We start from the raw sequence: 27344 nt of genomic DNA on the forward strand, positions 1-27344 counted from the left end.
TGCACACTGAGCTCAGGACTGCAAGGGAGCTGTGAGCTATTTAAGGTAAGTCAAGGTCACAGTCCTGGTCACCCACAATGGAGTCCTTATAAGATGCCCCTATCGTAGATTAACCGGGAGGGAACAGCATCATTGTAATCATTCCACGGGGAATCACCAGTGCACCATGTCTGGCCGGGGACTTAGCCGCCATCAGAAGGCACCACCAGAGTTCAGTTCTTCTGTGGGGACCAGGGGGTCACTTACTAAATTCGAGAAAGGTGGACAGCTTTGAACTATCTGCTACTGCGACGCCCTCCCTGAGCGGTGGGGTTACTCGGTGCCGGACAATATATGGTGGGGGTATGTGGGTGTCGTCGTGGCCGCGACCCAGTCCGTGCCCAGGGCTGTCACATAAAAAGAATGGGCTATTGGATGAGTGGATGTTCGACTACGCCACCTGTGGTTTCTGGTGATGGCCACCAGCGCTGCAGCAGTCCTCTGAGGCTGATGTTCTGACAGCTTGGTTGGTACTACTCCCCACAGGTGGAGTAAGCCTCAGGGCAGTTTGGAGGATCTGGGGAGTTGTGGTGGGTGCAGTGCCGCGCAGGAATGAGCAAACGGAGGCAGTATGTGAAGTCATCCAAGATTTACTCACTTTGATGAAGTAGCAGCTGCAAAGCTTCTCTCTGCTTCTCGTGGCGCGCTGCGGCCACCAGGAAGGGGTTCAGCACTTCCTAGGTAGATCAGGAGCACCTGTTAAGACCCCGCTGGGGTGTTCCTTTCTTTCCTAGATTCTCCCACTGAGTCCTCTCCTGACGGTATGTGATGTAAACGTGGAGTAAGGCCGGGTCCCACTAGATATACACAGGTTGAGAGATACAGGTGGCGACTCCGCTGCGTCCGTATCCCCCTGGGATCCACTAAGCCTCCGGGCTTTTCTAACGATGACGTGAAGTACACTGTCAGATATCGGGGGCCGGTCCCCTCTTGCGGCAGGAGTCCCTCAGGCTAGGCCAGAGTGAAGAATACAGGTGGCGACTCCGCTCCATCCGTACCCTCCTGGGATCCTTTCGTCTGTGGAGCCTATCTCCTCTGCTCCCCTCCTGGGCCTTCTTGATTGGACTCTGACCGGGGACAGAGCTAGCTATAACTCAACTCTGCCCCAACCCCCCGTCTCGAGGCCTGAGACCGGGAACCGTGACCCCTGAGCCGGCCGCAGCTTTGTGCTGACTGACCTTCCCAAGGAACCACGACAAAAGACTAGGTTATAAAGATGGCCGCTGTATATATATGATGCTAAAGTAAAGTGCTTCCTCCACCCTCACCCACTACATGGTTCCCACCATCTTTGGTTCCTCCCCATCTCCTCTATCGCGGGCCGGGGCAGCACCCTGGTGCATTTAGGCCCCCTACAGCAGAGGTCTCCAACCGCCGGTCCGCGGACCAGGACCGGGCCGTTGGGGTTTTTCAGCCGGTCCGCGGCGCCGCTGACCAGGGCCGGCGTCAGCACCCGGGCAAATGCCGGGGCTCTGAGCAGGCAGAGGGGCCCACTGGCGGTCGCGCACCCCGCTGGGCTATGGGCGGAGGAGAGGAGAGCGGTGTCAGCGCCCGCCCTTCTCCGCCGCTTGCTCAGGGCCCCGGCAGCCCGATACTTACCTCTCCCCGTGCCTCCGCAGATCAGCTGTCTTCCTGCTCTGCGCTCCCTGTGACGTCTCAGGTCAGAGGGCGCGGTGACGTCTTTACACCGCGCCCTCCCCTGAGCCGTCACAGGGAGCGCTGAGTGGGAAGAAACGACAACGCTGGAGTTCGGAGCCGAGCAGCGAGCGGCGGGCAGCAGGTAGCAGGTGAGGAGAAGGGAGGTGAGTATTTGATTTTTTTTTTTAATGTATGGAGGCATGGGGCAGTATAAAGAGGGGAGGGGGGGCATCCTGCTTGGGGCATTATAAAGAGGAGGGGTGACAGCCTGCATGGGGCATTATAAGGTGGGGAACAGCCTGCATGGGGCATTATAAAGAGGGGGGGATTCCTGCTTGGGGCATTATAATGAGGAGGGGTGACAGCCTGCATGGGGCATTATAAGGTGGGGACCAGCCTGCATGGGACATTATAAGGTGGGGAACAGCCTGCATGGGGCATTATAAGGTGGGGAACAGCCTGCACGGGGCATTATAAAGAGAGGGGGGGACATCCTGCATGGGGCAGTATAAAGAGGAGGGGTGACAGCCTACATGGGGCAGTATAAAGAGGAGGGGTGACAGCCTACATGGGGCAGTATAAAGAGGAGGGGTGACAGCCTACATGGGGCAGTATAAAGAGGAGGGGTGACAGCCTGCATGGAGCATTATAAAGAGGAGGGGTGACAGCCTGCATGGGGCATTATAAAGAGGAGGGGTGACAGCCTGCATGGGGCAGTATAAAGAGGAGGGGTGACAGCCTGCATGGGGCAGTATAAAGAGGAGGGGTGACAGCCTACATGGGGCAGTATAAAGAGGAGGGGTGACAGCCTGCATGGAGCATTATAAAGAGGAGGGGTGACAGCCTGCATGGGGCATTATAAAGAGGGGGGGTGACAGCCTGCATGGGGCAGTATAAAGAGGAGGGGTGACAGCCTGCATGGGGCAGTATAAAGAGGAGGGGTGACAGCCTGCATGGGGCAGTATAAAGAGGAGGGGTGACAGCCTGCATGGGGCATTATAAAGAGGGGGGGCAGCCTGTATGGGGCATTATGTGGGGGGTAACAGCCTGCATGGAGCATTAAAAGGGGGGGGCCTGCATGGGGCATTATAAGGTGGGGAACAGCCTGCATGGGGCATTATAAGGTGGGGAACAGCCTGCACGGGGCATTATAAAGAGAGGGGGGGACATCCTGCATGGGGCAGTATAAAGAGGAGGGGTGACAGCCTACATGGGGCAGTATAAAGAGGAGGGGTGACAGCCTACATGGGGCAGTATAAAGAGGAGGGGTGACAGCCTGCATGGAGCATTATAAAGAGGAGGGGTGACAGCCTGCATGGGGCATTATAAAGAGGAGGGGTGACAGCCTGCATGGGGCAGTATAAAGAGGAGGGGTGACAGCCTGCATGGGGCAGTATAAAGAGGAGGGGTGACAGCCTACATGGGGCAGTATAAAGAGGAGGGGTGACAGCCTGCATGGAGCATTATAAAGAGGAGGGGTGACAGCCTGCATGGGGCATTATAAAGAGGGGGGGTGACAGCCTGCATGGGGCAGTATAAAGAGGAGGGGTGACAGCCTGCATGGGGCAGTATAAAGAGGAGGGGTGACAGCCTGCATGGGGCAGTATAAAGAGGAGGGGTGACAGCCTGCATGGGGCATTATAAAGAGGGGGGGCAGCCTGTATGGGGCATTATGTGGGGGGTAACAGCCTGCATGGAGCATTAAAAGGGGGGGGCCTGCATGGGGCATTATAAGGTGGGGAACAGCCTGCATGGGGCATTATAAGGTGGGGAACAGCCTGCACGGGGCATTATAAAGAGAGGGGGGGACATCCTGCATGGGGCAGTATAAAGAGGAGGGGTGACAGCCTACATGGGGCAGTATAAAGAGGAGGGGTGACAGCCTACATGGGGCAGTATAAAGAGGAGGGGTGACAGCCTGCATGGGGCAGTATAAAGAGGAGGGGTGACAGCCTGCATGGAGCATTATAAAGAGGAGGGGTGACAGCCTGCATGGGGCATTATAAAGAGGAGGGGTGACAGCCTGCATGGGGCAGTATAAAGAGGAGGGGTGACAGCCTACATGGGGCAGTATAAAGAGGAGGGGTGACAGCCTGCATGGAGCATTATAAAGAGGAGGGGTGACAGCCTGCATGGGGCATTATAAAGAGGGGGGGTGACAGCCTGCATGGGGCAGTATAAAGAGGAGGGGTGACAGCCTGCATGGGGCAGTATAAAGAGGAGGGGTGACAGCCTGCATGGGGCAGTATAAAGAGGAGGGGTGACAGCCTGCATGGGGCATTATAAAGAGGGGGGGCAGCCTGTATGGGGCATTATGTGGGGGGTAACAGCCTGCATGGAGCATTAAAAGGGGGGGGGCCTGTATGGGGCATTATGTGGGGGGGAACAGCCTGCATGGAGCATTATAAGGGGGGGGGCAGCCTGTATGGGGCATTATGTGGGGGTAACAGCCTGCATGGAGCATTAAAAGGGAGGGGCCTGTATGGGGCATTATGTGGGGGGTAACAGCCTGCATGGAGCATTATAAGGGGGGGACAGCCTGTATGGGGCATTATGTGGGGGGTAACAGCCTGCATGCAGCATTATATGGGGACCGGTATCCTGTATGGAGCGTTATATGGGGGCCAGTATCCTGTATGGAGCGTTATATGGGGGCCAGTATTCCGTATGGAGCCTTATATGGGGGCCAGTATTCCGTATGGGGTCTTATATGGGGGCCAGTATTCCGTATGGGGCCTTATATGGGGGCAAGTATTCCGTATGGGGCCTTATATGGGGGCAAGTATTCCGTATGGGGCCTTATATGGGGGCAAGTATTCCGTATGGGGCCTTATATGGGGGCCAGTATTCCGTATGAAGCGTTATATGGGGGCCAGTATTCCGTATGGGCGTTATATGGGCGTTATATGGGGACCAGTATTCCGTATGGAGCCTTATATGGGGGCCACTATTCTGTGTGGAGCGATTCACCGGTTTCTGAGCTATTGTAGAATTTACAATAGATATCACTCATGAAGTGAAATCTTTGCATTGTACTATATATATATATTTCTCCGCCGTATCTCTGCATCATGAATCGTGGTATGTGTTAAAGGGGCCCACTGAGACTCTTTCGCCCGGGGCCCAGAAAAACCTGGAGCCGGCCCTGCCGCTGACAGCTAGCTCCGCGGCCCTGCGCCTGGTCAGAACTCGCTCTGTGTGGATTTATAATGTTTTCTGCCATAGCCGTGACAGCTCGCAGCTCCCGGCAGAGAACATTATGCAGGACGGGGTGGGGCGTCGGGCGGGTCTTAGTGACGCAGCCCTCCACAGCACAGCATGGTACCTGTTGTACGTCACGGGGCGGGTCTTAGTGACGCGGCCCTCCTGCACAGCATGGTCTGTTCCTGACGGGGTGGGGCGGCAGGCTCTCCTCACTGACACGCCCCCGGCAGAACATGTTATGTGGGGCGTGCTGGGGCAGCAGACTGGCTTCAGTGACGCGGCTCCCGGTACCGGTGTTCAGTGTGTAGCGCTGCTAAACAGCAGCGCTGTATACACTGACGCTCAATGTACAATGCTGCTACTTAGCAGCGCTGTACACCGAGGTCCCGCCAGCATCCTCCCCATACAGCTCCACCCCTCCATAACCCCACCCCCATATGACCAAAGCCCCGCCCCCACCCCCACCGGGCCATGGAAAACTGGTCTTGCTTAAAGCCGGTCCCTGGTGCAAAAAAGGTTGGGGACCTCTGCCCTACAGGACAGGAGTGGTGTAGTGTTGAGTGTGAAGTAGGGTCTTGTGTGATGCTCCATCCTTACCTGAGAGAGGAGATACCACACCTCTTTCTGAGGTGCAGTACCCCTGTGGCAACTGAACCCTCAGGGGCGCCACACTACCAACACATTCACTGTCAGCTTAAGAGATAGAAAGATGGTGCTGGGGTGTAAATTTTCAGCTAGTTAGTATGTCACCTGTTAGGGGGGCACAGGGACCCCACCAGGGGCGTTCTGGCCCACCGGAGGATCAGGAAATCCCCCGGTGGGCCCTGGGTCCCATTGGCCAAGCCCCGCCCCCTACCCCCCCTGGGCCCTGTACAGAGAACAGAGGGCCCCCCTGGTTCGCTTATCATATTGGCAGCACTGTATGGGCCCTTTCAGGTATATATTATTGGAGGCAGCAGAATGTATGGGCTCCTGACAGGTATATATTATTGGAGCCAGCAGAATCTAAGGGCTCCTGTCAGGTATATATTATTGGAGGCAGGAGAATGTATGGGCTCCTGTCAGGTATATATTATTGAAGGCAGCAGAATGTATGGGCTCCTGACAGGTATATATTATTGGAGGCTGCAGAATATATGGGCTCCTGTCAGGTATATATTATTGGAGGCAGCAGAATGTATGGGCTCCTGTCAGGTATATATTATTGGAGGCAGCAGAATCTATGGGATCCTGTCAAGTATATATTATTGGAGTCAGGAGAATGTATGGGCTCCTGTCAGGTATATATTATTGGAGGCAGCAGAATGTATGGGCTCCTGTCAGGTATATATTATTGGAGGCAGGAGAATGTATGGGCTCCTGTCAGGTATATATTATTGAAGGCAGCAGAATGTATGGGCCCTTTCAGGTATATATTATTGAAGGCAGCAGAATGTATGGGCTCCTGACAGGTATATATTATTTTAGCCAGCAGAATCTAAGGGCTCCTGTCAGGTATATATTATTGGAGGCAGGAGAATGTATGGGCTCCTGTCAGGTATATATTATTGGAGCCAGCAGAATGTATGGGCTCCTGACAGGTATATATTATTGGAGGCTGCAGAATGTATGGGCTCCTGTCAGGTATATATTATTGAAGGCAGCAGAATGTATGGGCTCCTGACAGGTATATATTATTTTAGCCAGCAGAATCTAAGGGCTCCTGTCAGGTATATATTATTGGAGGCAGGAGAATGTATGGGCTCCTGTCAGGTATATATTATTGGAGCCAGCAGAATGTATGGGCTCCTGACAGGTATATATTATTGGAGGCTGCAGAATGTATGGGCTCCTGTCAGGTATATATTATTGGAGGCAGGAGAATGTATGGGCTCCTGTCAGGTATATATTATTGGAGGCAGGAAAATGTATGGGCTCCTGTCAGGTATATATTATTGGAGGCAGGAAAATGTATGGGCTCCTCTCAGGTATATATTATTGAAGGCAGGAGAATGTATGGGCTCCTGTCAGGTATATATTATTGGAGGCAGCAGAATCTATGGGCTCCTGTCAGGTATATATTATTGGAGGCAGGAGAATGTATGGGCTCCTGTCAGGTATATATTATTGGAGGCAGCAGAGTGTATGGGCTCCTGTCAGGTATATATTATTGGAGGCAGCAGAATGTATGGGCTCCTGTCAGGTATATATTATTGGAGGCAGCAGAATGTATGGGCTCCTGTCAGGTATATATTATTGGAGGCAGCAGAATGTATGGGCTCCTGTCAGGTATATATTATTGGAGGCAGCAGAATGTATGGGCTCCTGTCAGGTATATATTATTGGAGGCAGCAGAATGTATGGGCTCCTGTCAGGTATATATTATTGGAGGCAGCAGAATCTATGGGCTCCTGTCAGGTATATATTATTGGAGGCAGCAGAATCTATGGGCTCCTGTCAGGTATATATTATTGGAGGCAGCAGAATCTATGGGCTCCTGTCAGGTATATATTATTGGAGGCAGCAGAATCTATGGGCTCCTGTCAGGTATATATTATTGGAGGCAGCAGAATCTATGGGCTCCTGTCAGGTATATATTATTGGAGGCAGCAGAATCTATGGGCTCCTGTCAGGTATATATTATTGGAGGCAGCAGAATGTATGGGCTCCTGTCAGGTATATATTATTGGAGGCAGCAGAATGTATGGGCTCCTGTCAGGTATATATTATTGGAGGCCACAGAATGTATGGGCTCCTGTCAGGTATATATTATTGGAGGCCGCAGAATGTATGGGCTCCTGTCAGGTATATATTATTGGAGGCTGCAGAATGTATGGGCTCCTGTCAGGTATATATTATTGGAGGCTGCAGAATGTATGGGCTCCTGTCAGGTATATATTATTGGAGGCTGCAGAATGTATGGGCTCCTGTCAGGTATATATTATTGGAGGCAGCAGAATGTATGGGCTCCTGTCAGGTATATATTATTGGAGGCAGCAGAATGTATGGGCTCCTGTCAGGTATATATTATTGGAGGCAGCAGAATGTATGGGCTCCTGTCAGGTATATATTATTGGAGGCAGCAGAATGTATGGGCTCCTGTCAGGTATATATTATTGGAGGCAGCAGAATGTATGGGCTCCTGTCAGGTATATATTATTGGAGGCCACAGAATGTATGGGCTCCTGTCAGGTATATATTATTGGAGGCCACAGAATGTATGGGCTCCTGTCAGGTATATATTATTGGAGGCCACAGAATGTATGGGCTCCTGTCAGGTATATATTATTGGAGGCAGGAGAATGTATGGGCTCCTGTCAGGTATATATTATTGGAGGCAGCAGAATGTATGGGCCCCTGTCAGGTATATATTATTGGAGCCAGCAGAATCTATGGGCTCCTGTCAGGTATATATTATTGAAGGCAGCAGAATGTATGGGCTCCTGTCAGGTATATATTATTGGAGGCAGGAGAATGTATGGGCTCCTGTCAGGTATATATTATTGGAGGCAGGAGAATGTATGGGCTCCTGTCAGGTATATATTATTGGAGGCAGGAGAATGTATGGGCTCCTGACAGGTATATATTATTGGAGGCAGGAGAATGTATGGGCCCTTTCAGGTATATATTATTGAAGGCAGCAGAATGTATGGGCTCCTCTCAGGTATATATTATTGGAGGCAGGAGAATGTATGGGCTCCTGTCAGGTATATATTATTGAAGGCAGCAGAATGTATGGGCCCTTTCAGGTATATATTATTGAAGGCAGCAGAATGTATGGGCTCCTGACAGGTATATATTATTTTAGCCAGCAGAATCTAAGGGCTCCTGTCAGGTATATATTATTGGAGGCAGGAGAATGTATGGGCTCCTGTCAGGTATATATTATTGGAGGCAGCAGAATGTATGGGCCCCTGTCAGGTATATATTATTGGAGCCAGCAGAATCTATGGGCTCCTGTCAGGTATATATTATTGAAGGCAGCAGAATGTATGGGCTCCTGTCAGGTATATATTATTGGAGGCAGGAGAATGTATGGGCTCCTGTCAGGTATATATTATTGGAGGCAGGAGAATGTATGGGCTCCTGACAGGTATATATTATTGGAGGCAGGAGAATGTATGGGCCCTTTCAGGTATATATTATTGAAGGCAGCAGAATGTATGGGCTCCTGACAGGTATATATTATTGGAGGCAGGAGAATGTATGGGCTCCTGTCAGGTATATATTATTGGAGGCAGCAGAATTTATGGGCTCCTGTCAGGTATATATTATTGGAGGCAGGAGAATGTATGGGCTCCTGTCAGGTATATATTATTGGAGGCAGCAGAGTGTATGGGCTCCTGTCAGGTATATATTATTGGAGGCAGCAGAATGTATGGGCTCCTGTCAGGTATATATTATTGGAGGCAGCAGAATGTATGGGCTCCTGTCAGGTATATATTATTGGAGGCAGCAGAATGTATGGGCTCCTGTCAGGTATATATTATTGGAGGCAGCAGAATGTATGGGCTCCTGTCAGGTATATATTATTGGAGGCAGCAGAATCTATGGGCTCCTGTCAGGTATATATTATTGGAGGCAGCAGAATCTATGGGCTCCTGTCAGGTATATATTATTGGAGGCAGCAGAATGTATGGGCTCCTGTCAGGTATATATTATTGGAGGCAGCAGAATGTATGGGCTCCTGTCAGGTATATATTATTGGAGGCAGCAGAATGTATGGGCTCCTGTCAGGTATATATTATTGGAGGCAGCAGAATGTATGGGCTCCTGTCAGGTATATATTATTGGAGGCAGCAGAATCTATGGGATCCTGTCAGGTATATATTATTGGAGGCAGCAGAATCTATGGGCCCCTGTCAGGTATATATTATTGGAGGCAGGAGAATGTATGGGCTCCTGTCAGGTATATATTATTGGAGGCAGCAGAATGTATGGGCTCCTGTCAGGTATATATTATTGGAGGCAGCAGAATGTATGGGCTCCTGTCAGGTATATATTATTGGAGGCAGCAGAATGTATGGGCTCCTGTCAGGTATATATTATTGGAGGCAGCAGAATGTATGGGCTCCTGTCAGGTATATATTATTGGAGGCAGCAGAATGTATGGGCTCCTGTCAGGTATATATTATTGGAGGCAGCAGAATGTATGGGCTCCTGTCAGGTATATATTATTGGAGGCAGCAGAATGTATGGGCTCCTGTCAGGTATATATTATTGGAGGCCGCAGAATGTATGGGCTCCTGTCAGGTATATATTATTGGAGGCTGCAGAATGTATGGGCTCCTGTCGGGTATATATTATTGGAGGCTGCAGAATGTATGGGCTCCTGTCGGGTATATATTATTGGAGACAGCAGAATGTATGGGTTCCTGTCAGGTATATAGTATTGGAGGCAGCAGAATGTATGGGCTCCTGCCAGGTATATATTATTGGAGGCAGGAGAATGTATGGGCTCCTGTCAGGTGTATATTATTGGAGGCAGCAGAATCTATGGGCCCCTGTCAGGTATATATTATTGGAGGCAGCAGAATCTATGGGCCCCTGTCAGGTATATATTATTGGAGGCAGGAGAATGTATGGGCTCCTGTCAGGTATATATTATTGGAGGCAGGAGAATGTATGGGCTCCTGTCAGGTATATATTATTGGAGGCAGGAGAATGTATGGGCTCCTGTCAGGTATATATTATTGGAGGCAGGAGAATGTATGGGCTCCTGTCAGGTATATATTATTGAAGGCAGCAGAATGTATGGGCTCCTGACAGGTATACATTATTGGAGGCAGCAGAATCTATGGGCTCCTGTCAGGTATATATTATTGCAGGCCACAGAATGTATGGGCTCCTGTCAGGTATATATTATTGGAGGCAGCAGAATGTATGGGCTCCTGTCAGGTATATATTATTGGAGGCAGCAGAATGTATGGGCTCCTGTCAGGTATATATTATTGGAGCCAGCAGAATGTATGGGCTCCTGTCAGGTATATATTATTGGAGGCAGCAGAATCTATGGGATCCTGTCAGGTATATATTATTGGAGGCAGCAGAATCTATGGGATCCTGTCAGGTATATATTATTGGAGGCAGCAGAATCTATGGGCTCCTGTCAGGTATATATTATTAGAGGCAGCAGAATGTATGGGCTCCTGTCAGGTATATATTATTGGAGGCAGCAGAATGTATGGGCTCCTGTCAGGTATATATTATTGGAGGCAGCAGAATCTATGGGATCCTGTCAGGTATATATTATTGGAGGCAGCAGAATCTATGGGATCCTGTCAGGTATATATTATTGGAGGCAGCAGAATCTATGGGCCCCTGTCAGGTATATATTATTGGAGGCAGGAGAATGTATGGGCTCCAGTCAGGTATATATTATTGGAGGCAGCAGAATGTATGGGCTCCTGTCAGGTATATATTATTGGAGGCAGCAGAATCTATGGGATCCTGTCAGGTATATATTATTGGAGGCAGCAGAATCTATGGGCCCCTGTCAGGTATATATTATTGGAGGCAGGAGAATGTATGGGCTCCTGTCAGGTATATATTATTGGAGGCAGCAGAATGTATGGGCTCCTGTCAGGTATATATTATTGGAGGCAGCAGAATGTATGGGCTCCTGTCAGGTATATATTATTGGAGGCAGCAGAATGTATGGGCTCCTGTCAGGTATATATTATTGGAGGCAGCAGAATGTATGGGCTCCTGTCAGGTATATATTATTGGAGGCAGCAGAATCTATGGGCTCCTGTCAGGTATATATTATTGGAGGCAGCAGAATGTATGGGCTCCTGTCAGGTATATATTATTGGAGGCAGCAGAATGTATGGGCTCCTGACAGGTATACATTATTGGAGGCAGCAGAATCTATGGGCTCCTGTCAGGTATATATTATTGGAGGCCACAGAATGTATGGGCTCCTGTCAGGTATATATTATTGGAGGCAGCAGAATCTATGGGCTCCTGTCAGGTATATATTATTGGAGGCAGGAGAATCTATGGGCTCCTGTCAGGTATATATTATTGAAGGCAGCAGAATGTATGGGCTCCTGTCAGGTATATATTATTGGAGGCCACAGAATCTATGGGCTCCTGTCAGGTATATATTATTGGAGGCAGGAGAATGTATGGGCTCCTGTCAGGTATATATTATTGGAGGCAGCAGAATCTATGGGCTCCTGTCAGGTATATATTATTGGAGGCAGGAGAATGTATGGGCTCATGTCAGGTATATATTATTGGAGGCAGGAGAATGTATGGGCTCATGTCAGGTATATATTATTGAAGGCAGCAGAATGTATGGGCTCCTGTCAGGTATATATTATTGGAGGCCACAGAATCTATGGGCTCCTGTCAGGTATATATTATTGGAGGCAGGAGAATGTATGGGCTCATGTCAGGTATATATTATTGGAGGCAGGAGAATGTATGGGCTCCTGTCAGGTATATATTATTGGAGGCAGGAGAATGTATGGGCTCCTCTCAGGTATATACTATTGGAGGAAGGAGAATGTATGGGCTCCTGTCAGGTATATATTATTGGAGGCAGGAGAATGTATGGGCTCCTGTCAGGTATATATTATTGGAGGCAGCAGAATCTATGGGCTCCTGTCAGGTATATATTATTGGAGGCCACAGAATCTATGGGCTCCTGTCAGGTATATATTATTGGAGGCAGGAGAATGTATCGGCTCCTGTCAGGTATATATTATTGGAGGCAGCAGAATCTATGGGCTCCTGTCAGGTATATATTATTGGAGGCAGGAGAATGTATGGGCTCCTGTCAGGTATATATTATTGGGGGCAGCAGAATGTATGGGCTCCTGTCAGGTATATATTATTGGAGGCAGCAGAATGTATGAGCTCCTGTCAGGTATATATTATTGGAGGCAGCAGAATGTATGGGCTCCTGTCAGGTATATATTATTGGAGGCAGCAGAATGTATGGGCTCCTGTCAGGTATATATTATTGGAGGCAGCAGAATCTATGGGCTCCTGTCAGGTATATATTATTGGAGGCAGCAGAATGTATGGGCTCCTGTCAGGTATATATTATTGGAGGCAGCAGAATGTATGAGCTCCTGTCAGGTATATATTATTGGAGGCAGCAGAATGTATGGGCTCCTGTCAGGTATATATTATTGGAGGCAGCAGAATCTATGGGATCCTGTCAGGTATATATTATTGGAGGCAGCAGAATCTATGGGCTCCTGTCAGGTATATATTATTGGAGGCAGCAGAATCTATGGGCCCCTGTCAGGTATATATTATTGGAGGCAGGAGAATGTATGGGCTCCAGTCAGGTATATATTATTGGAGGCAGCAGAATGTATGGGCTCCTGTCAGGTATATATTATTGGAGGCAGCAGAATCTATGGGCTCCTGTCAGGTATATATTATTGGAGGCAGCAGAATGTATGGGCTCCTGTCAGGTATATATTATTGGAGGCAGCAGAATCTATGGGCCCCTGTCAGGTATATATTATTGGAGGCAGCAGAATGTATGGGCTCCTGTCAGGTATATATTATTGGAGGCAGCAGAATGTATGGGCTCCTGTCAGGTATATATTATTGGAGGCAGCAGAATCTATGGGCTCCTGTCAGGTATATATTATTGGAGGCAGCAGAATCTATGGGCTCCTGTCAGGTATATATTATTGGAGGCCACAGAATGTATGGGCTCCTGTCAGATATATATTATTGGAGGCAGGAGAATGTATGGGCTCCTGTCAGGTATATATTATTGGAGGCAGGAGAATGTATGGGCTCCTGACAGGTATACATTATTGGAGGCAGCAGAATCTATGGGCTCCTGTCAGGTATATATTATTGGAGGCCACAGAATGTATGGGCTCCTGTCAGATATATATTATTGGAGGCCACAGAATGTATGGGCTCCTGTCAGGTATATATTATTGGAGGCAGGAGAATGTATGGGCTCCTGACAGGTATACATTATTGGAGCCAGCAGAATCTATGGGCTCCTGTCAGGTATATATTATTGGAGGCAGGAGAATGTATGGGCTCCTGTCAGGTATATATTATTGGAGGCAGGAGAATGTATGGGCTCCTGTCAGGTATATATTATTGGAGGCGGGAGAATGTATGGGCTCCTGTCAGATATATATTATTGGAGGCAGGAGAATGTATGGGCTCCTGTCAGGTATATATTATTGGAGGCAGGAGAATGTATGGGCTCCTGTCAGGTATATATTATTGGAGGCAGCAGAATCTATGGGCTCCTGTCGGGTATATATTATTGGAGGCAGCAGAATGTATGGGCTCCTGTCGGGTATATATTATTGGAGGCAGCAGAATGTATGGGCTCCTGTCAGGTATATATTATTGGAGGCAGGAGAATGTATGGGCTCCTGTCAGGTATATATTATTGGAGCCAGCAGAATCTATGGGCTCCTGTCAGGTATATATTATTGGAGGCAGGGGAATGTATGGGCTCCTGTCAGGTATATATTATTGGAGGCAGGAGAATGTATGGGCTCCTGTCAGGTATATATTATTGGAGGCAGGAGAGTGTATGGGCTCCTGTCAGGTATATGTTATTGGAGCCAGCAGAATCTATGGGCTCCTGTCAGGTATATATTATTGGAGGCAGGGGAATGTATGGGTTCCTGTCAGGTATATATTATTGGAGGCAGGAGAATGTATGGGCTCCTGTCAGGTATATAGTATTGGAGGCAGGAGAATGTATGGGCTCCTGTCAGGTATATACTATTGGAGGCAGGAGAATGTATGGGCTCCTGTCAGGTATATAGTATTGGAGGCAGGAGAAAGTATGGGCTCCTGTCAGGTATATATTATTGGAGGCAGGAGAATGTATGGGCTCCTGTCAGGTATATATTATTGGAGGCGGCAGAATCTATGGGATCCTGTCAGATATATATTATTGGAGGCAGGAGAATGTATGGGCTCCTGTCAGGTATATATTATTGGAGGCAGGAGAATGTATGGGCTCCTGTCAGGTATATATTATTGGAGGCAGGAGAATGTATGGGCTCCTGTCAGGTATATATTATTGGAGGCAGGAGAATGTATGGGCTCCTGTCAGGTATATATTATTGGAGGCAGGAGAATGTATGGGCTCCTGTCAGGTATATATTATTGGAGGCAGGAGAATGTATGGGCTCCTGTCAGGTATATATTATTGGAGGCAGGAGAATGTATGGGCTCCTGTCAGGTATATATTATTGGAGGCAGGAGAATGTATGGGCCCCTGTCAGGTATATATTATTGGAGACAGGAGAATGTATGGGCTCCTGTCAGGTATATATTATTGGAGGCAGGAGAGTGTATGGGCTCTTGTCAGGTATATATTATTGGAGCCAGCAGAATCTATGGGCTCCTGTCAGGTATATATTATTGGAGGCAGCAGAATCTATGGGCTCCTGTCAGGTATATATTATTGGAGGCAGCAGAATGTATGGGCTCCTGTCAGGTATATATTATTGGAGGCAGGAGAATGTATGGGCTCCTGTCAGGTATATATTATTGGAGGCAGCAGAATCTATGGGCTCCTGTCAGGTATATATTATTGGAGGCAGCAGAATCTATGGGCTCCTGTCAGGTATATATTATTGGAGGCAGCAGAATCTATGGGCCCCTGTCAGGTATATATTATTGGAGGCAGCACAATCTATGGGCTCCTGTCAGGTATATATTATTGGAGGCAGCAGAATCTATGGGCCCCTGTCAGGTATATATTATTGGAGGCAGGAGAATGTATGGGCTCCTGTCAGGTATATATTATTGGAGGCAGGAGAATGTATGGGCTCCTGTCAGGTATATATTATTGGAGGCAGGAGAATGTATGGGCTCCTGTCAGGTATATATTATTGGAGGCAGGAGAATGTATGGGCCCCTGTCAGGTATATATTATTGGAGACAGGAGAATGTATGGGCTCCTGTCAGGTATATATTATTGGAGACAGGAGAGTGTATGGGCTCTTGTCAGGTATATATTATTGGAGCCAGCAGAATCTATGGGCTCCTGTCAGGTATATATTATTGGAGGCAGCAGAATCTATGGGCTCCTGTCAGGTATATATTATTGGAGGCAGCAGAATGTATGGGCTCCTGTCAGGTATATATTATTGGAGGCAGGAGAATGTATGGGCTCCTGTCAGGTATATATTATTGGAGGCAGCAGAATCTATGGGCTCCTGTCAGGTATATATTATTGGAGGCAGCAGAATCTATGGGCTCCTGTCAGGTATATATTATTGGAGGCAGCAGAATCTATGGGCTCCTGTCAGGTATATATTATTGGAGGCAGCAGAATCTATGGGCCCCTGTCAGGTATATATTATTTGATAATCATGCCCATTGCCCAGCTCCCGCCATATGTTGATCGCCAGCCAGATAAAACAAGGCAGCTGGGGGCTGGGATTCGCAGCATGGTAAGGCCCAAGCGTTCTTGGCCCCCCACGCTGAAAATCGCAGCCCGCAGCCACCCCTGAAAATGGCGCATTCCTCATAGCACCATTTCCAGGTGCTTTACCCGGCTCTTCCAGCGGCCCTGGTGGTGAGTGGCACCCTGGGTAATAATAGGGTTAGTACCAGGCCAGCTTTGTATTATCAGCTGGTACTAAGCCCGAAATTCATGGTGTCACGCCAAATTAGACATAGCCACCATGAATTTCTAGTAAACCGAAAAAAAAGACAGAAATTTTTTTTTTTTATTAAAAATAAAACTCATTTAGGGACTCCATCTTTAATAAAGAAAAATCCTCACTCCAACCTAATCCATAGGTCTTCTGTCTTCAGCTCTGCTACATCTTTGTCATCAGACAATATGTCTACTGACAGAGATGAGCCGGCACAGAATGACACCGGAGCAATGTTACTGTGTAGTGCGGCACTAGATTTCTTTTTTTGTCATTTCATGCAGTGTAGAAATCTTGGGAAAAGTGTAGATTGTGCTCTGGAAGTGATCAGTTATAGCAAACTATGTTATTTTCTGCAGAGATAAGTCCTGCATAGAAGATGTGATATATCGGTCTGCGGCAGATAAAGAACTTCACCTAGAGACATCACTGGTGAGTATGTGTGTTACCTATACACACACACTGACACTATATACAGAGCTCCTGTGTGTAATGTCACTGGTGATCACTGTATTACCTATACACACACACTGACACTATATACCGAGCTCCTGTGTGTAATGTCACTGGTGATCACTGTATTACCTATACACACACACTGACACTATATACAGAGCTCCTGTGTGTAATGTCACTGGTGATCTCTGTACTACCTATACACACACACTGACACTATATACAGAGCTCCTGTGTGTAATGTCACTGGTGAGTATGTGTGTTACCTATACACACACACTGACACTATATACAGAGCTCCTGTGTGTAATGTCACTGATGATCACTGTATTACCTATACACACACACACTGACACTATATACAGAGCTCCTGTGTGTAATGTCACTGGTGATCACTGTATTACCTGTACACTGACACTATATACAGAGCTCCTGTGTGTAATGTCACTGGTGATCTATGTACTACCTATACACACACACTGACACTATATACAGAGCTCCTGTGTGTAATATCACTGGTGATTTCTGTATTACCTATACACACACACTGACACTATATACAGAGCTCCTGTGTGTAATATCACTGGTGATTTCTGTATTACCTATACACACACACTGACACTATATACAGAGCTCCTGTGTGTAATGTCACTGGTAATCACTGTATTACCTATACACACACACTGACACTATATACAGAGCTCCAATGTGTAATGTCACTGGTAATCTCTGTACAACCTATACACACACACTGACACTATACACGGAGCTCCTGTGTGTAATGTCACTGGTGATCACTGTATTACCTGTACTCTGTCACTGTATACAGAGCTCCTGTGCATAATGTCACTGGTGATCACTGTGTTACCTATACACACACACTGACACTATATACAGAGCTCCTGTGTGTAATGTCACTGGTGATCTCTGTACATCCTATACAGACACACTGACACTATATACGGAGCTGCCTTGTGTAATGTCACTGGTGATCACTGTATTACCTGTACTCTGACACTGTATACAGATCTCCTGTGTGTAATGTCACTTGTGATCACTGTATTACCTGTACACACACACTGACACTATATACAGAGCTCCTGTGTGTAATGTCACTGGTGATTGCTGTATTACCTATACACACATACTGACGCTATATACAGAGCTCCTGTGTGTAATGTCACTGGTGATCACTGTATTACCTATACACACACACTGACACTATACACAGAGATCCTGTGTGTAATGTCACTGGTGATCACTATATTACCTATACACACACACACTGACACTATATACAGAGCTCCTGTGTGTAATGTCACTGGTGATCACTGTATTACCTATACACACACACTGACACTATATACAGAGCTCCTGTGTGTAATGTCACTGGTGATCACTGTATTACCTATACACACACACACTGACACTGTATACAGAGCTCCTGTGTGTAATGTCACTGGTGATCACTGTATTACCTGTACACACACACTGACATTGTATACAGATCTCCTGTGTGTAATGTCACTGGTGATCACTGTATTACCTGTACACACACACTGACACTATATACAGAGCTCCTGTGTGTAATGTCACTTGTGATCACTGTATTACCTATACACACACACTGACACTATACACAGAGATCCTGTGTGTAATGTCACTGGTGATCACTATATTACCTATACACACACACTGACACTATATACAGAGCTCTTGTGTGTAATGTCACTGGTTATCACTGTATTACCTATACACACACACTGACACTGTATACAGATCTCTTGTGTGTAATGTCACTGGTGATCACTGTATTACCTATACACACACACTGACACTATATACAGAGCTCCTGTGTGTAATGTCACTGGTGATCTCTGTACTACCTATACACACACACTGACACTGTATACAGAGCTCCTGTGTGTAATGTCACTGGTGATCACTGTATTACCTATACACACACACACACACACTGACACTATATACAGAGCTCCTGTGTGTAATGTCACTGGTGATCACTGTATTACCTATACACACACACTGACACTATATACAGCGCTCCAATGTGTAATGTCACTGGTGATCACTATATTACCTATACACACACACTGACACTATATACAGAGCTCCTGTGTGTAATGTCACTGGTGATCACTGTATTACCTATACACACACACTGACACTGTATACAGAGCTCCTGTGTGTAATGTCACTGGTGATCACTGTATTACCTCTACACTGACCCTATACACAGGACTCCTGTGCATAATGTCACTGATAATCTCTACATTATCTGTACACTGACTCTATATACAGAGCTTTTTTACATCTTCATTATCAGTCACTATCTGGTGCCATTATGTGCCATGGTCATGGCGTGGCGGAATTTGTCCCTTGTATGTGGTATTATTCGGACAGTCACTATGTGGTGGTAATATGTGGTCTTCTCATGGTGTGGCAGTATATATACCTTGTACTTGGTAGTATTTCATCACTATGTGGTGGTATGTGTTCTGGTCATGGTGTGGCGGTATTTCTCTCTTCTATATGGTATTATTAGTCTAGGGATAGTTGTCAGTCATTTGTTTTTTCTGATATTAAGAATGGGAACATTCTTTATTTGCAATACATATTAAATACTTGGATGGTTAACCTCTCCCTGTGTTGTGACTACTACAGAGCAGCAGAGATGCACGTCAGCTCAAGACGCAAAAAATAAGCCGTCACAAAGCCCCAGACCCAAAAAAATGAGAACACTACGGTGCGCAGAACATGGCGTGAAAAGTGTGATTTTTCAAACTTATGAATTTGTTTTCACCACTTAGATACCAGTAAAGGTATACATGTTTGGTATCTACAAACTCGTACTGACCCGAGGCATCACCCTGTCACGTCGGTTTTTCCATATAGTGAACATGGTGACTAAAAAACCCAATAAACAAACGTGCAATTGCACTTTTTTTGCAATTTTACTGCACTTGGAATTTTTGTTGCCATTTCCCTGTACACTATATGGTAAAATAAATGATTGCATCTGAAAGTACAACTCGTCCCGCAAAAAAACTGTCTTTCCTGCTGCTACAGACTTTTATATGACTACAATTTACATTCTGCTGCTTATGGAAACATTTTTGCAGTTTACAAGACCCTTCTTACACTTGCTTGCACCCAGGTTTCATGTGAAAGAGTGTTCTCAAAGCTGAAAATTGTAAAAAATCGTCTGAGGGCTTCGATTGGACAGGAGCTTTTAGAGTCCCTCCTTCTGTTGAACATTGAGTGTGACATTTCAAGGAACTTAGACTATGATGACATTATTAATACGTATGCAATGTCATCTTCTGTTCTGAAAAAAAACGTTTGTAATTTTGCTGCTGATTGACTGTTAGTGTGAGTTTATTTGTTGCTTTGGGCCTTTCACTAACAATTGAATGGTATTGTATTATAGAGGAGAGGAAATCGTGCAATACAAACTTCCAAAATGCTTACAGAATTCTTTTACTTTTCCCAGCGGCCAAGTTTGGTGCTGCTACAATGATGCCGGCTGCTGGGATGCCAGATGGATGCAGGTTCAATTTGTGGCACTTATACTTTAAGAGAATGTACCTTGAAAGTATTTCTTGTTATTGTTCTGTTATGGCACTTTATCACACACTGGTGTGAATAAGATAACAGTGTTCCTCTTTCCCCAGGAGTGTTTCTTTAGTTTGTTATTTATTCGTTATATTGGTTATTTATTGGTTAATAAAGTTGATTCATTTTGAATGAGTTTGTGGACTTATGTTATTCCTATATACGGTATCTGCATGGTGCTGGTGGGCCCCAAGATTGATTGTTTCCTGGTGGGCCCCAGGTACTCCAGTCCGGCGCTGGACCCCACTGATCCTGGGCACTGGTGCAGCACTGCGCCCCCTTCACTGTGTTTTTCACTGGCCACCCGGCTGTTCTGGGAACGGCAAAGTGACGCTTTCCCTGAGATTTTGATTTTGGTTAGATTTCTCTTGCAATACTCAAGCAGTGATGTCGCGAGCTGGATAATAACAAGCTAATATGGTCTTCTTGGGTTTATAGGAAATTGCACAAAAATTCCGTGTCGTTGGCCCTGAAACATTCACCGTCCTGTTTATGGGATGCATAAAGGATGAAGAGCTGGGCTTCCTACAAGCTCTGCAGGTATGGCTTGCTGCACACATCCTACATCCTATATCCGTACAGTGCACACTTACCTGGGAATTATGTCTCACACTTCCGACATGATGAGATGCGCAAAAACATTGAGGAATCATGGAGCAACTGTTCATTTTACTAATACAGATATTTCTTGCTGCAGTATTTCTGCTGAAGTGACGATGGGGCATGCCGGCTGAGGGTGGGACTCTTGGAGTCTCTGATGACTCTGTTGGGCTAGGTGCACATTACGTTTGTGGCCATTGTTGGGCGCATACACATAGAAGGTGTGTGCCCCCTAGTGGCCACTGTCAGGATGGATGATGAGGCATCCGTCCACTATTGGGACCCATTGTAAAGAAATGTATACCACATTGCAGAGGTCGCTCTACATTTTTTACAGAAGAGTAAAAATCCTCCTCATAGTATTTTTCAGGAGTATTTTTAGCCAGTCTTTGAATATTAGAGAAGAGGCTGCAACCTGTGCTTTGCTCTACCGCTTCACCATCTTTGACGTATATTTACGTCAAAGGTCGTGTCCCTGCCTTTGATGTGATCTCGCACACCGAGTCCACATATTTCCCTGCACATGATGACTGATTTAATCAACCATCATCTGCCTTTAATAGCTGCTGATGTACTGTTGCTCCGCCTGCTGCTATTAACCCGTTAAATCCAGCTGTCAATCGCTGACAGCGGGATTTAACGCACCTTGGCTGGAAGCGCGTCATACATCCTGCCACGTGATTGTGGGGCACCGATGGGTTGTCATGACAGCTGGGGGTCTGCTGATGACCTCCCATACATGTCATTATGACCCTCCTATGGGCCGGCGTTCATAGAAGATGGTGATTTCTGCTATAGATTGCAGTGTATGTACAGCACAAGCGATCAGACGATCGCCGCTTCAAGTCTCCTAATTAATCTGATCAGTAAACATTGTAATGGGGAAAAAAATCAAAATGCCAGAATGACGTTTTTTTTGGCTGCCACAGCATTGCAGTAAAGTGCAACATCAAAGTGGTTGCAGGGAGTATATAAGGATATGTAGCTCACAAACTCCTAAATATATGATGTTTTCATTTACAATGTAACTAATTTATACATGTATATAGAGAGTACTGAGCATGGATTTGTAAGGTTTCATAACTTCCATGCTAGACAAAATTCTATAAAATAAATAATGTGACAATTCTTTCATGGCCGGAGGTGATAATAAACTGATATAACAGTGTACACTAGTAATTAGAATTCCCTGGGCTCGGGGGTAAGAGGCAATATTCCTGATGATCAGGGTCCCGTGTAGGGACGGTCACTGCTGTATACCATCTAGTACAGAGGTACAGAAGCTGGCGGCGCTCCCATAACCTCCGGGCTGCTGGATTCTATCAAACATCTCCATGTTATTCTGTATACAGTTATATTCTTCTTTCCATCACAATGCGGTGGGATATCACTACAATATGCCAACATGGTGTGATTAGTGGAGGGCGGCTGTCAGTATCCCCCGACTTTAGAATTAGATTGAATAAACCTTCAAAGGGGGTGTACAAAGTTTAAAAGATATCTCCTATCCATAGGATAACTTCCCGATGGATGGGGTCTGACTGCTGGGAGCCTCACCAATCCTGAAAACTGGGGATTTGAAGAGTCCTTTGTGACTGATGTGATGGTCGATCATTGCTGCACCATACATTCTCTATGGGACGACTGAAGCTCTGTGCTCGGCTGGTCTTCAGCACTCCCATTAAGAATGAACGGAGCAGTGAGTATACTCAACCACCACTCCATTTGCGGCACCCTGCTACAACAGGTACCACAGGACCCAGGGTGCATGGATGGACTTCTCCACAAGAGGCCCTCACTACATACAAACACCTCCACCCTTCCTCCTCATACCACCAGAGGGAGCCCGTTAGGGATATATATATATGGAGGGTGGAGCCAGGCAGTTCAGTCAGAGTTAGTAGTCAGACAGAGAGAGTCTGAGAGCGTGCTGACGCTGAGAGCAGCGAAGACGCAGCGCGTCTGCTGCTGGGTTCTGAGGGCCACGAGTGTGGCCGACGGTAAGGAGGAGAGATGAGAGGAGTTGAGGGGGCAGAGGAGCATCACAAGGCTCACACCGAAGATACAAACCGGACACCGGGTCCGCGCCTACAGGGTCCTTTATACCCAGTAGGGACAACCGGCATTCCAGGAGGACTACAAGTCCCTGGCAGACCTGAAGCTAGACCCATTACAGGACCAGGAACCACGATGGCCCCGACTACCAGGGATAGTGGTTGCCAGCAGAAGGTTCTACTACCGAGCGACAGGTGAAGGAACAGCACGACACATAAGCTAGGCCCAGTTGCAGGCTGGCCAGGAGCATACAGAGAGGCAGACACGGACCAGGAGGCCTTATACCCGCTCACTGGGTAGAAGTCCTGAAGTGCACCCATCCTACTGAGTACCCTGGACCGTACCTGACATCCGCACCAGTAAAGATATTGAAGCGAATCCCCTGTCTCTGTCAGTTACTCCTGCTGCGCCATCCCGCCTGCACTACAAGTCCCAGCATCACCTCCCACCAAATTCCACACTGCCCCGGGGGCCCGCTCCACCTGTGGGAAGCAGAAACACCTCAGCTGCCATTCCATCACCCCCCCGGAGGTCTGAAGCAGCGCTGGTAATCATTACCAAGTACCACAGGTGGCGTCACAAACTGTTTATTTATTTTATCCAAGTTTCAATCCCCTTTTTCAAGAGTGACCCCAGTGTACGGGCCCAGGAGCCGACCACCGCGACATCCCCAAAACCAGGCAAAGGCCCGGGTACCGAGTCGTCCCCATCCCCTGGGCGCGTCGTACTCATCGTCTGTGGGACTGCCAGAACTAGTGGAGTGCTGCTCTTGGCTATTTTGGGCAGTCCTATAGACAGTGAATGGAGGGGAGGCTGAGCATGCTGCCTGTTCTTGGCTTTGCTAGGGGTTCCAGCAGTCAGACCCTCAGTGATCAGTAAGTTATCCCCTAACCTTTGGATAAGAGATGATTTTCTATTTTGGCAATAACCCTTTAATTGCATCCATGTGGTTATTTTCCCCCTATCCTGTCCACCTTTATTATGTCCGTTATTCCCTCTGGTGGTCAGTGCAGCCATGTAGTGTATGTCTGTACTACTCAGGCTCTGGGGGGCCGGAGCGTGCAGCTACAGAGCAACCTGCTCCACATCACTGCCAGGAGGGGAGATTTATTGCTGTGTAGTTAGTCCAGGTGGTGCCGACAAGTAGAGGGAACAAGTTCTGGCAATCCTGCCAAAGAACACAGTTATTCCTGCACCGGACCTGCATCTCCGGTGTGCGGCGGCCGGGAAGGTGCCCGCTCTCCTCAGGGAAGATGCTGACGGCCCGCAGGCACATACCCGTCCTTGTGCCAATGCACAGGAGATAAAGCAGGACATTTATCTAAGTAGAGATGTGGCGTCTCCCACCCGCCTGTCATATTTGTAGATGACGCGTGGCGGAGGGCAGAAGCCGGGGCAGGACTCCTGTCCGGCTGCAGAAGTCTCATGTGTAGTGATACTCATGTGACTTTTCTAAAAGCATAAATCGGCCTGCAGAGGTGTCAGCGACGCTGGCTCAGACGTTACTGTGAGCGGAATAACAAGGCTTTGGTAACAGTTTCACCTCTTTATATTGTATTAGCTCCTTTACTTAGTCCTAGTTCAGACTGGTCTAAGAGATCGCCTGCTGATTCCTTTCTTGCGATTCTGATAGGAGATTTCTGTCAGAAGTTTGGCACAAGGCTAGTGATTAGACTGTCCAGTGATTAGACTGGCTAGTGATTAGACTGGCTAGTGATTAGACTGGCCAGTGATTAGACTGGCCAGTGATTAGACTGGCCAGTGATTAGACTGGCCAGTGATTAGACTGGCCAGTGATTAGACTGGCTAGTGATTAGACTGGCTAGTAGATAAGGATTTTGTGCCAGATTTTTAGTAACAAAGGGAATACAGCGGTCGGCCACTTTAGGTGGACTGTTACAGTAGGCAGCATGCTGATAAGTTATTTTTTGACGTTTTGCATGATTTTCGCTGTCTTCGGTTGGCATATCCCCCCCCCCCAACGGCACTTCCATCTGCAACCTGTAATGGCCAGTCGGAATACCCGTGCTGGCATCAGGGTCTTATTGCATGGGTAGGCGCTGTGGCATTGGGGTCTTATTACAGGGGTAGGCATGCTGGCATCAGGGTCTTATTACATGGGTAGGCGCACTGGCATCGGGGTCTTATTACACTGGTAGGCGCACTGGCATCGGGGTCTTATTACACGGGTAGGCGCGCTGACATCGGGGTCTTATTACATGGGTAGGCGCGCTGGCATCGGGTCTTATTACACGGGTAGGCGCGCTGGCATCGGGGTCTTATTACACAGGTAGGCGCGCTGGCATCGGGGCCTTATTACACGGGTAGGCGCACTGGCATTGGGGTCTTATTACACGGGTAGGCGCGCTGGCATCGGGGTCTTATTACACGGGTAGGCGCTGGCATCGGGTCTTATTACACGGGTAGGCGCGCTGGCATCGGGGTCTTATTACACTGGTAGGCGTGCTGGCATCGGGGTCTTATTACACGGGTAGGTGCGCTGGCATCGGGGCCTTATTACACGGGTAGGCGCGCTGGCATCAGGTCTTATTACACGGGTAGGCGCGCTGGCATCAGGTCTTTATTACACGGGTAGGCGTGCTGGCATCGGGGTCTTATTACACGGGTAGGCGCGCTGGCATCGGGGTCTTATTACACGGGTAGGCGCGCTGGCATCGGGGTCTTATTACACGGGTAGGCGCGCTGGCATCGGGGTCTTATTACACGGGTAGGCGTGCTGGCATCGGGGTCTTATTACACGGGTAAGCGCGCTGTTCGGAGACTATGGGAAAACCAGTGGGCAAGGCTTCACAGATACAGAAAATAGCACAGAATTTACTAGTAGAAGTTGCCTATTTATTATGTAGACACACGTTTGGAAATGATATAAGTAGATGGCCCAAGCCCTCCACAAAGCTTTTCATCCTGGAGGGCACCGGCTTTACCAATGTGACCCTCTGACATATGGGAGCATCATTATAATAGGGTACTGCCATTACATGCCAGCTAGTCCGTGTCCAGTTACTGCTTTCTCTGTGACGGGGTGTACATATTTGCGTGAATGTAATGTGGATAATGACTGTATACGCCATCTTGTGCTTCAGGTCTGGAGGCAGATGCGGCACATGGGGGTAAAGCCGGATGTAATCACCTATAACCTGCTTCTTTGTGCCCCCCGAGACAGTGGGATTGGAGACACCGCTGACGCTCTACATTTACTCACGCACTCTAAGGAACTGGCAGCCCTGACTTTAAGTGCAGGCAAAGAGAAGCAAGACAGGAAAAGCCAGCAAGTGAAGTAAAGAAAGGATAGTCCTGGAGAGGTGGGCAGCCCATGCTCCTGGGCCATTCCTCAATTCCAAGTGGCAACTATGGCACAGCTGAGGACTTGGCAGGCTCACAGGCACTGGTCGTGGTGAGTACGGCTGACCATTTTCCCAGCGTGCCCTCTTTTGATGCCAGTAATGTGCCAAACCTCCTGGACCTGTCTGTAAATACGGGAAAAATTGTGTCACTTGCAAATGTCAATACCCCATCTGACCGATTGGCAGTGATTGGCGACTTAGGGGGCGTTCTTCAGAAGATGAAAGAAGACCACGTCTGTCCTACAATAAAGACCTTCACCCTCCTAGCGGCAGTCATGAGAGCAGAAGTGGGGTCAGAATCTGCCGTCCTGGCCACTATGGACGCCTACGGAGTACAGCCAGATCTCACCTTTTTTAACACTTTGGTGTTGAAGAGGAGTAAAACTCTGAAGCTGCAGTCGGCTTTGGTAAGGGAATGGTTTTTATTTTATCATTTAAATGTTAAAAAGCCATCATAAAATAATTAACACGGCTTGTGAGAAGATCCACGCTATCTGACAGTAAAGAGGCTGAGGTACAGTAGGTGAATGATGTTACCGCATTGTGGGATTATATTTGCTGCATGAAATCATTTGTAAAGCGTGTGACAGATCTGCCTGACTTTTTATATATATTTTTTTCTTAAAAGTGAATACCTTTTTTTTTTTTTACTATGGCTTAATAACGATCCAAAGCAAATGGTTCTGTGTGACCCACTACTACTCAGGTAGCGTTAGCCCTCCCTGGGAAAGGTGTACTCAGACGGTGGGCC

The 27344-nt window shown here is 47.5% G+C and overlaps 1 long non-coding RNA gene across 1 annotated transcript in view; it reads left to right on the forward strand.

Moving 5' to 3' along the window:
- The window catches only part of LOC141212392 (uncharacterized), a 481597-nt gene extending 454614 nt beyond the window's left edge, over positions 1-26983 (forward strand). Inside the window, exon 3 of the long non-coding RNA XR_012282162.1 lies at positions 26333-26983. This is a non-coding gene — a long non-coding RNA (uncharacterized lncRNA). The remainder of the gene's footprint in view (positions 1-26332) is intronic.
- The last annotated feature ends 361 nt before the right edge of the window (positions 26984-27344 follow it).

Source organism: Phyllobates terribilis, unplaced genomic scaffold (genome assembly GCF_046119375.1).
Source record: "Phyllobates terribilis strain yellow unplaced genomic scaffold, ASM4611937v1 Scaffold_172__1_contigs__length_4051808, whole genome shotgun sequence".
Lineage (NCBI taxonomy): Eukaryota > Metazoa > Chordata > Amphibia > Anura > Dendrobatidae > Phyllobates > Phyllobates terribilis.